The following is a 9,898-nucleotide window of genomic DNA, read 5'->3' as shown; positions in this document are numbered from 1 at the left end:
GGAGATTGGGGTTGGAGTGATTGTGGTTCTGTCAGTAGATCTGTCTGTGTTTGGAGACTAGTTCCAGAGCTTGCTCTTTGATAGGAGATCCTGGGGATCCCCTCTCGAAATAGACTTGCTTTCTATCAACACTGCACTCACCTGCAAACAAATCTAGGTTGACAAAAGCAGCAATTTCTGGGCAGCCTCTCTGCTCCATCTGGTGTTCCTTACCTCGTTTTGTTTTGTTTTGTTTTTCCTCCCCAGATCATTTTACCTCACTCACTAGCAAGGGGGAGGAGGTGTAGGTTCTTCTCTTTCCTTTTCCTTGGGTGCTTGGCATGGTGTCAATAGCATAAGTTAAAATTCTAGGCTCATAACAGCTTTCTACAGACAGGTCTCAATCTCCTTCCTTGCCTCTGTAGGGTCTACTTGGGGGTTCATTCCACCTGGTGTCCTTACCCCAGGTCAGTTTCCAGGGGTGAATTTCAGATCCATATGATTTCTCGTAGGTTCCAGTTCTCCCCCTCTAGAAGAAAGGTCTGGAGTGGTAAATTTGAAGTGGGCCGGGCACAGTGGCTCACACCTGTAATCCTAGCACTTTGGGAGGCCGAGGCGGATGGATCACTTGAGAGTTCGAGTCTAGTCTGCCCAACATGGCGAAACCCCATCTCTACTAAAAATACAAAAAATTAACCGGGCATGGTGGGGTGTGCCTGTAGTCCCAGCCACTCGGGAGGCTGAGGCATGAGAATTGCTTGAACCCGGGAGGCAGAGGTTGCAGTGAGCTGAGATTGCGCCACTGCTCTCCAGCTTGGGTGACAGAATGAGACTGTGTCTCAAAAAGAGAAAACTGGCTTTGTCTTATATATGGCCCCTCTCCACACCCCTCCAGGCCACAGAAAATAAAACAAAACCCCAAATGCTTGGAAGTGGTTATGGCACTCACAATTCCCAACGGCCACTGGGTTTTCCTTCTGATCCTTTATGACTGATAACGTTAATTGCGCCTCTCATCCACAGGTGTGCTTTCTGGAGGGTTTGGAAGGAGTGGCGTGAATGCTGACAAGTCACTGGGGTTCAGTTCCAGCAACTCTTTTTAAGGTGAAAAGAGAACCAGTGTTAGGGTGGCCCCCAAGCAGAGATAGAGCCTAAGTGAGTGCAGGTGGCCCTGGGACAGGTGGGGTGGGAGGGGTTGTGCTGGCAGTGGGGCTGGGGCAGCAGCTCTTCAGGGACAGGAGCTGGGCTCAGCTAGAGGATGCCAAGGCCAGTGCTAAGGAGTGAGGAAGGAGCAGAGAGGAGCCTGGCAAGGCATTCACATCCCCATGAAAGCCGGGGGACCAAGCTTGCCTTGAATGAAGCTGGGCACCGCAGGGCAGAGGACACTCAGTTTCCACTTCATGTCTCCTTCTGGGAATAAGGTTTCTGACAATAAAGGACCGCCCTAGCAGTGGGGCTGCACTCCAGACAGGAGTCCTCATAGAATCCCAAACTCTCAGGGAAGGTGATCAGCTTTTCCTGGTTGGGACAGCACATTCTGGGTTTTAGCACTGAAAGTCCCACCTCCTCGAAACCCCCTTAGTCCTGGTGAGCCGCTTCCTCACCCTATGATCAGGTGTTCCCACCCCACTCCCCACCCCAGGAAGGAGCTGCAGAAGCAGGTGTGTCACAGAGCAGACTTATAGGAGCCCAAACGTACCTTGCCACATCTAGAGCAGGTGGAGTTGGGCATTTTATCACAGAACCCAGCTGTGCCCTCATTTATAAGCGAGAGAGGGAAGAGAAAGAAAAATCCCGTGTTGATCTTCGGAATCCAGTGCCAAGTTTCTAGTCTGAAACACACACACAGTGTCCATGCAATGTAGGTGCTTTTTTTTTTTTTTTTTCCAAACACCTGTCAGGCAATGTTGGGTGGTAAAAACAATACCTCTTCATTAGGCCCTGAGCACCTACTGTGTGCCAGCCACTGTTGCAGGTGCCTGTCATACAGGAACACATCTAATTATCAAAACAATTCCATGAGATGAATAAGATTTTCTCAGTTTTCAGCTGAGAAACTCAGAGAAGTGAAGACATTTGCCCTGGTAGCAAGTGGCTGAGCCACAAATAGAGGCAAAAGCAAAAAATAGAGGTGGAGGTGCTGTGCAGACACAGAGAAGCGCATGGTATGACTGCTATGTAGGGTGAGTGGGGCGCTTCAGCTGGCACGTGGGCTGGGTGTGGGTAGTGGGGTACAATAATTTCATTTATTTAACAAATACTCATGTAGTGCTTAACCTGTTAGGTACTGTCCTAAGAGGGTGAACCATTGTAAACTCCTTTCATTCCCATAATCACCATTCATGAGGATAGTCTTTGATGCCGTAAACAAGGGGTTCTCAACTGAAGGCAATTTTGCACCCCAGGGGACATACGACAAAGTCTGGAGACAGTTTTGGATTGTCACAAATGTGTGGGAGAGTGGGGGAGGTGGTACTGGCGTCTCTGGGCAGAGGGCAGGGACAGTGCTAAACATTCTTCAGTGCACAGGACAGCTCCCACAACAGTGTGATCCAGCCCAAAAGTCAAGAGCGCTGGGGTTGGGAAAGTCTGTTGTAACTCATGGGAATGACTGGGGCTCTGGGAGGTGCAACCTGAAAATGGTCAGTGTCCACGGCCACTCCCCTTCTCCAAAATAAGCCTGGAGTGGTTTTTCTATTGGTTTACATCTTGGTGTCTTTTCTAGGGTTCACCCCAGAGTTTAAAATCAACTTCTTAGTTGCCGTGCAAGCAGCTGTAGTTCTCTGGCAATGCCACCCGGCTTTGTTCTGGTTTGTTAAGACAGTGAGCTGGATTCTACAGTTACTGCCCATGAAAGCCCCATAAATGGCATTCACAGCCATTAGCGGGGCTGGGTTGCCAGATGGGTAAGTTGAACTTTGTAGGATGACTAACACTCCAATGCCCTCTAGGGTTCGTCCAGCTGCTCAGTTCCCCAAGCCTTTGCCACGTTGCAGAAACGTTGGCCATGGACAAAATCAGAGTTCAAACAGGCGTGAGGTGGAGCCTGAGCAGCACCTCTGAGCTCATGTTGGCTGGCTCCTCATAGCAGGCTGGCACCTGCTCTGAGTGGGACAGAGAGGCTGCTTGGGGACCCCAGCCTCCATCCTTTGCCTCATCATGGGCTGTTATTTTTAACCTCAGGGGATCTGAACTAGCTGATGTTAAAACGGAAACTTTCTCCTTAGGGGCTTGGAAGCTTAGCTGCCTAGGCCTGGAAGGGGTTTCGGAGGTCATGCCATCTCGTCTCTCTGCCCGACAGGATCCTCCCTATGCAGGATCAGTTACATCATTTGCAGGGCCTGGCACAAAATGAAAACGTGGGGACCCATGTTGAAAAATTATTAGGAATTTCAAGATGGCATTTCAAGAGCAATTTTTCATGCTCTGAAGTATCAGAGCATGAAACCAAGCACACGGCCCTCTGAGTGTGAGGCCATGTGTGACTGTACAGGTTGACACCCATGAAGCCAGCCTTAATACCATGTTACCCTGTGATCCCTGACAGTATGTAAAGGCTTGCTTAGGAGGGGCTTGGTTTGCTCCTGTTATGCCAGTGTAATTATAGGGTCCCCCTTCCACTCTCAACATTGTCCTGGTTTAGACAACAAATTATATTATGTGGTAACCTTATAATTACATGACAACCTTCTAGGTAATTTCCTGTCATCCTATCTATGTTGTAATGTCACACAATGTCTAGCCATTGCATCATTTTATGTAGGGGACCAAGTGATAATGACCTTTTTTGTTTGCGGTCATTGTTTACTGAGCACATGTGCGTGTACTAACTCACTTCATACTCACAGCGATATCGGAACAGGGGAGTATATATTTGCAGTTGAAGTAAGCGCAGCTTAGAGAGGGTGAATGCTGTCAAGCGGCTGGTGAGTGGCAGATCTAGGACCTAAGCCATGGTAGTGTACGATTTCCTGCTGGAGTGATCAGTTGCCCCAGTTTGTCTGGGAGTGATGAGGTTCTTTGAGCATGGGACTTTTTAATTTAATTAATTTTATTTATTTATTTATTTATTTATTTATTTATTTTTTGAGACGGAGTCTCGCTGTGTCTCCCAGGCTGGAGTGCAGTGGCGTGATCTCGGCTCACTGCAAGCTCCGCCTCCCGGGTTCACGCCATTCTCCCGCCTCAGCCTCCCAAGTAGCTGAGACTACAGGCGCCCGCCACCACGCCCAGCTAGTTTTTTTTTTTTTTTTTGTATTGTTTTTGGAGAGACGGGGTTTCACCATGTTAGCCAGGATAGTCTCGATCTCCTGACCTCGTGATCCACCCGCCTCGGCCTCCCAAAGTGCTGGGATTACAGGCTTGAGCCACCGCGCCCGGCCGGGACTTTTTAATTTTAAAACTGGATAAGTCTTGGCCAAGCTTGGACAAACTAGTTACCTGATTCCAAGTCCACTCCATCTTGCAGCTTTCATGAATCATTTTGAATAACTTTATATTAAACATTTTATGAGAATTCTAAGGTTGGACTTCCCTTTAGTATTCAGAGGATTCTGTCATGACTGGTGGGTGGAGTATAAAGGCAAGATGTTCAAATCCACAATGATTTCTAGAAAACGTTTTACTGTATACCCTCCTACACTTTTGACTCTGTGTGTGTGTGTATATATATATATATATGCACATAAAATGTATTTTTGGAATCCTGCTTGGTAATAGTTTTTCATTTATAGCAGAGGTCAGTAAACATTACCATTAAAGAACCAGATAGTAAATATTTTTTGCTTTGCAGGCCATAAGGCCTCTGTTGCAACTTCTCAACCTTGCTGCTATAGTACAAAACCAGTATGAAGACAAAGGGACATGTCTGTGTTCCAATAAAACTTTATTTACAAAAATAGGTGGCAGGCCAGATTTGCCTGGCAGCCCATAGTTTGCCAGTCCTTGGTCTGTAGCATAAACACCTTTCTGTGCCAACTGTTACAGGATAATTTTCAAAAAGTAAAATTGTGACCGTCATGCAGATATAAGATAGACATATGTCAAAGATTTTATTCAGCTCATTAATTAACTAGGAATCCCAGTAATATGTTACAACCTGTTCAAGGAGAATCTGAAGAACAGACATATGTATAGCATTTTAGTCTGTTTGTGTTGTTATAAAAAACACCTGAGACTGGTTAATTTTTTTTTTTTTTTTGAGACAGAGTTTCGCTCTTGTTGCCCAGGCTTGGGTGCAATGGCGCAATCTCGGCTCGCCACAACCTCCATCTCCCAGGTTCAAGCAATTCTCCTGCCTCAGCCTCCCAAGTAGCTGGGATTACAGGCATGCCCACGCCCAACTAATTTTGTATTTTTAGTAGAGACGGGGTTTCTCCATGTTGGTTAGGCTGGTCTCGAACTCCTGAGCTCAGGTGATCTGCCCACCTTGGCCTCCCAAAGTGCTGGGATGGCAGGCATGAGCCACCGCGCCTGGCCTGAGGCTGGTTAATTTATAAAGAACAGAAATTTACTTTCTCTCAGTTTTAGAGGCTGGGGAGTCCAAGATGAAGGCTGTTGAGGGCCTGGTCTCTGTTTCTAAGATGGCATCGTGTTGCTGTATCCTCTGGAGGGAAGGAACACTGTATCCTCATGTGGGGAAGGTGGAGGGCAAGAGAGCTGACTGCTGCGTGAAGCTTCTTTTATAAGGGTCTTAATTTCATTCACGTGGGAGACAACCTGAAGACCTAATCACCTCTTAAAGGCTCCTACTTGTTAATGCTAGCATACTCGCCATTAATTTTAAACACCTGAATTTTGGAGGGGACACACGAAACTGTAGCCTACAGGCCATCAGAATATCCAAAATGATTTGTTAACAGATGCAAAATGGGTTACTATCTCAATGGCCATAAAATGTTACATTTGGAATCATATTTTCTGCAGGGTGGACAACAATTAGGGCAAAATTCATTTGTATTTCTAGGAATAAGATTGATTTGCATGACTGCCTTTTTTTTTTTTTTTTTTTTTAATAACTTAGAGAGTTGCAAAATAGCCTCATCAAAGACAATGGAAGGCGGAGACACCTATAGAATCAGATTACCTCAAAGGGCGCACTAGATGCCATGCAGCATTCCATGCAAATGACATTCCATACTCCTTTGCTAGGTTTCAAAATCTTTCGTTATTATCTCTGACACAACAGTAAAATTTTACCACATCATTTTTTAATGGCTACGTGGTACTCCATTGTACTGAACTACTCTATTTCTCAGTACTTAAACAAAGCTACCATGAGCATACATATGGATACAGACACACTTGAGCACATTCCACATGCCTGCTTCCCACCACATCCCTAGAACTGTAATTGCTGGATTTAAGGACATATTGACTTTTAAGGCATTAAATACATATTGCTCGGTTGCTCACTCGGTAGCTGTGTTTGAAAGTGTTCGTTTTCCCACATCTTTGCCAAAACTGAGAAACAGAGTCTTCCCGTTCTTTTTCATTTTAGCTAATTTGAAAGGGGGAAAAACTGTCTTTTTCTTTGAGATGGAATCTTGCCCTGTCACCTGGCTGGAGTGCAGTGGCACCACCTCAGCTCACTGCAACCTCTGCCTCCTGGGTTCAAGTGATTCTCCTGCCTCAGCCTCCCGAGTAGCTGGGACTACAGGCGCGTGTCACCATGCCCAGCTAATTTTTGTATTTTTAGTAGAGACGGGGTTCCGCCATACTGGCCAGGCTGGCCTTGATCTCTTGACCTCATGATCCGCCCGCCTTGGCCTCCCAAAGTGCTGGGATTATAGGCATGAGCCACCACACCCGGCCTGGAAAAAACTGTCTTGTTAAAAAAACTTTTTAAAATATCAATGACTTTCTCTCTCTACACTCTCTGCATGGTGTCATGTGGGCTCGTAACTCCCAATCCATTCAAGTGGGTAGACATCTCCATTTAGATGTTCAGTGGACATCTCAACTCAACCAGTCCTAAATGGAACTCTGCATATCTCCCCAAGGAGCGCCCTCCTCAGCATGGTCCCCATCAACCCTTACCCATCTCATGCCATGGCACTGCTATCCATTCAGTTCTTAGCTAGGAACATGCCAGTCATTCTTGATCTATTCTCTTCCTTTCCAGTTCGTTTCAACATTTCAGCAAGATGGGTCCAGTCCTCTTCCAAGGTACGTTCAATAATCTCCATTTTTTCATCTCCAAAATGAGGATGATAATAACAGTAAGCAGGTCAGAAGCCTGCCCACTTCTCTGCTCCCCAGGGCCACCATTTGCAGTGGTGGAAGCCACTGTCCTCTCTCATCAGTCCCCTTATGGTCTCCTCGTTTCTATTTTTGCCCCTTCACAACCCTGACACGAGAGTGACTTTTAAGCAAGTAAGTCAGGTGACATTTGTTCAGCTCTGATATCTTCTCAAGTTCCTTGCCATTTACACCATCTGGTTCCTGCTGGCTTTAGGACTTCACCTTAGACCCCTCCCCATTGAATTGAACCCTACTGTACCCATATGGGCTGTTTGCTGTCCCTCTGTGTGCCTAAATGGATTTCCATCTTTGAGAATGTCTTAGTTTGGGTTGCTATAATGAAAATGCCATAGACTGAATTAAACATTTATTTAATAATCATAAATAATAAACATTTATTTCTCACAGTTCTGGAGGCTGGGAAGTCCGAGATCAAGGCATTGGCAGATCTGGTATCTGGTGAGCATTCTCCTCCTTGTGTGTAGACAGCCACCTTCTTGTTGCATCCTCACACAGCCAAGAAAGAAACCAGCTCTTGCATGTCTCTTCTTATAAGGACACTAGTCTCATTCATAAGGGATCTACTCTCATGACCTAGCTATCTCTCAAAGGGCCACCTCCAAATACCATCACATAGGGGATTAGGTCTCAACATAGAATCCTGGGGGGACCCAACATTCAGGTCACAGCAGAGACCGTGTTTGCTGTTTACCCCGACTGGGATGCACTTCTACTCTCTCTTCATATGACTGGCTACTGCTTCTCATCTTATTCTAGCTCTAACAGCAGCCTCTTCTTCTGCCAGATCTTCTCTGACCACATGCTCATTGCCCCCTACCCAATTACTCTCCCCTACTAAATCCTGATTCATTTCTTTCATAGCATTTTTAAAATTTTGTATTTATTTTCTTTGCTCGCCTGTATGACACCTGTCTTTCCCAAGTAGAATGCGAACTTCCCAAGAGCAGGGTGTCTTGGCTGTTTTGATTGTGGCTTTCTTCCTGATGGTTACAGTATTGGGCCCGAAGAAAAGGCTCAACAACTGTTTGTGGATGGATTGATAGGTGGATGGATGGATGGATGAACTGAGTAAAATCTCTCTTCTGCCCCACCTTTGGTATCTTTGTCTTATCTTCTTTCATTTCTTTCAGTCTTTGTTCAGTCAGTCAGTAATATTTATTGAGTGTCTGTGGCAGATAGAGTTCAGGCTTAGGATATAGCAGTGACCAAAATAGACAAAACCCTGCTTCCGTGGCATGCATATTATGGTGCTCCATTTGCTTCTGCATATTCTTGTTGATCTTTCCGGGAATCTTTTGCATCAGGCAACACTGTCTTCTTCCTTCTTTGCCCTCTGTGTCTCTACTTGTTTTCTCTCCTGCACTGCTCTTTGCCTACTCCTTTGTCCCAGAGGCAGGCACCTCTATCCCTGTGTCCTTTTGACTCCCAGACCCTCCTCTCAACTGTTTCCTTCTTATACCCATAGTTCAATTCAAGTGTCTGGCTGCATTTTCCCTTAACTGTTTTCATTCAAAGCACTTCCTGAAATCCAACATCCTCATTGCCCTGGTTTCTTCCAGAGCCTCTTTCCTATCCCTTCTGCTTTCAAAACCCAAGGTAACTGGCCAGGCACTGTGGCTCATGCCTATAATCCTAACACTTTGAGAGGCTGAGGAGGGCAGAATCGCCTGAGCTCAGGAGTTTGAGACCAGCCTGGGCAACGTGGTGAAACCCTGTCTCTACTAGAAAAAAAAAATACAAAAATTAGTCAGGTGTGGTGGCACGCACCTATAGTCCCAGCTACTTGGGAGGCTGAGGCATAAGAATCACTTGAATGCAGGAGGCAGAGGTTGCAGTGAGCAGAGATCGAGCTAATGCACTCCAGCCTGGGCAACAGAGTGAGACTCTTGTCTCAGAAAAAAAAAAAAAAAAAAGGAACTTCTTGGGAAGCTCTTACAAGCTAACTTGTTGAATTTTCTCTTTCCCTCTGGGTTGACCAACTAGGCTTGCCTCCTGTACACTTAGGCATGACTGTGGCCACTTGGCATGAATAGCCTCTCCCTCCTCAGAAATCATGTAGAACTGGGCTGTAGTTTAGACAGAATGCTTGAGCCAGTAAACTTTCTTACCTGAACTCAGTTTCCCAAACTATAACTTTAGCACATTTGTGGTTTTCCCCAGTGTGAGAAAAAGGAAAGGTGAAATTGTATTTTCCAAACCCCAAATGAAGAAACATAGTCTGATAAAAATTGTTTTCCTGAATTGTAAGGGTTTTTTTCCCACCAAAAAGTATTATACTGGTATATAAATTAGAACATGAATGATGTATTTTCTAATAAATTTTATTGTATATAGAAGGAATCACTTTTATTTAAAAATAGGAATAGCACATAAAACCTGGGCTGTTTTGAAAAATCTGAGAAGAGGAATCACCCTAGAGGACAGACTAATCTTTCTGTGAAAGGTAGAGCCAAATGGCTAAAGTTTGGGAAAGAGAGATATTAAGATTCCGTCTTCTAGAAAGGTCCCTTTGGCCCCCATATTAGTTGTCTATCAGTGCATGACAATATTATCACAAATATGGCAGCTTAAAGCAACAGGCATTCTTTATCTTAAAGTTTCTGTGGGTCAAGAGTTTGAGCACAGTTTATCTGGGTTCTCTGCTAAGGCTCTCACA

At 45.4% G+C, this 9,898-nt stretch overlaps 1 long non-coding RNA gene across 1 annotated transcript; it reads right to left on the bottom strand.

Moving 5' to 3' along the window:
- Positions 1–635: 635 nt before the first annotated feature.
- On the bottom strand, positions 636–1,503 carry LOC144335200 (uncharacterized). Its single transcript, XR_013405845.1, has 3 exons — positions 1,330–1,503; positions 929–1,011; positions 636–655 (listed from the first exon to the last, which is right to left on the bottom strand). It is a non-coding gene; the product is annotated as an uncharacterized LOC144335200 (long non-coding RNA).
- Positions 1,504–9,898: the final 8,395 nt, after the last annotated feature.

This window comes from Macaca mulatta, chromosome 16, assembly GCF_049350105.2.
Source record: "Macaca mulatta isolate MMU2019108-1 chromosome 16, T2T-MMU8v2.0, whole genome shotgun sequence".
Classification (NCBI taxonomy): domain Eukaryota; kingdom Metazoa; phylum Chordata; class Mammalia; order Primates; family Cercopithecidae; genus Macaca; species Macaca mulatta.
This window is presented reverse-complemented; position numbering and strand designations above follow the sequence as displayed.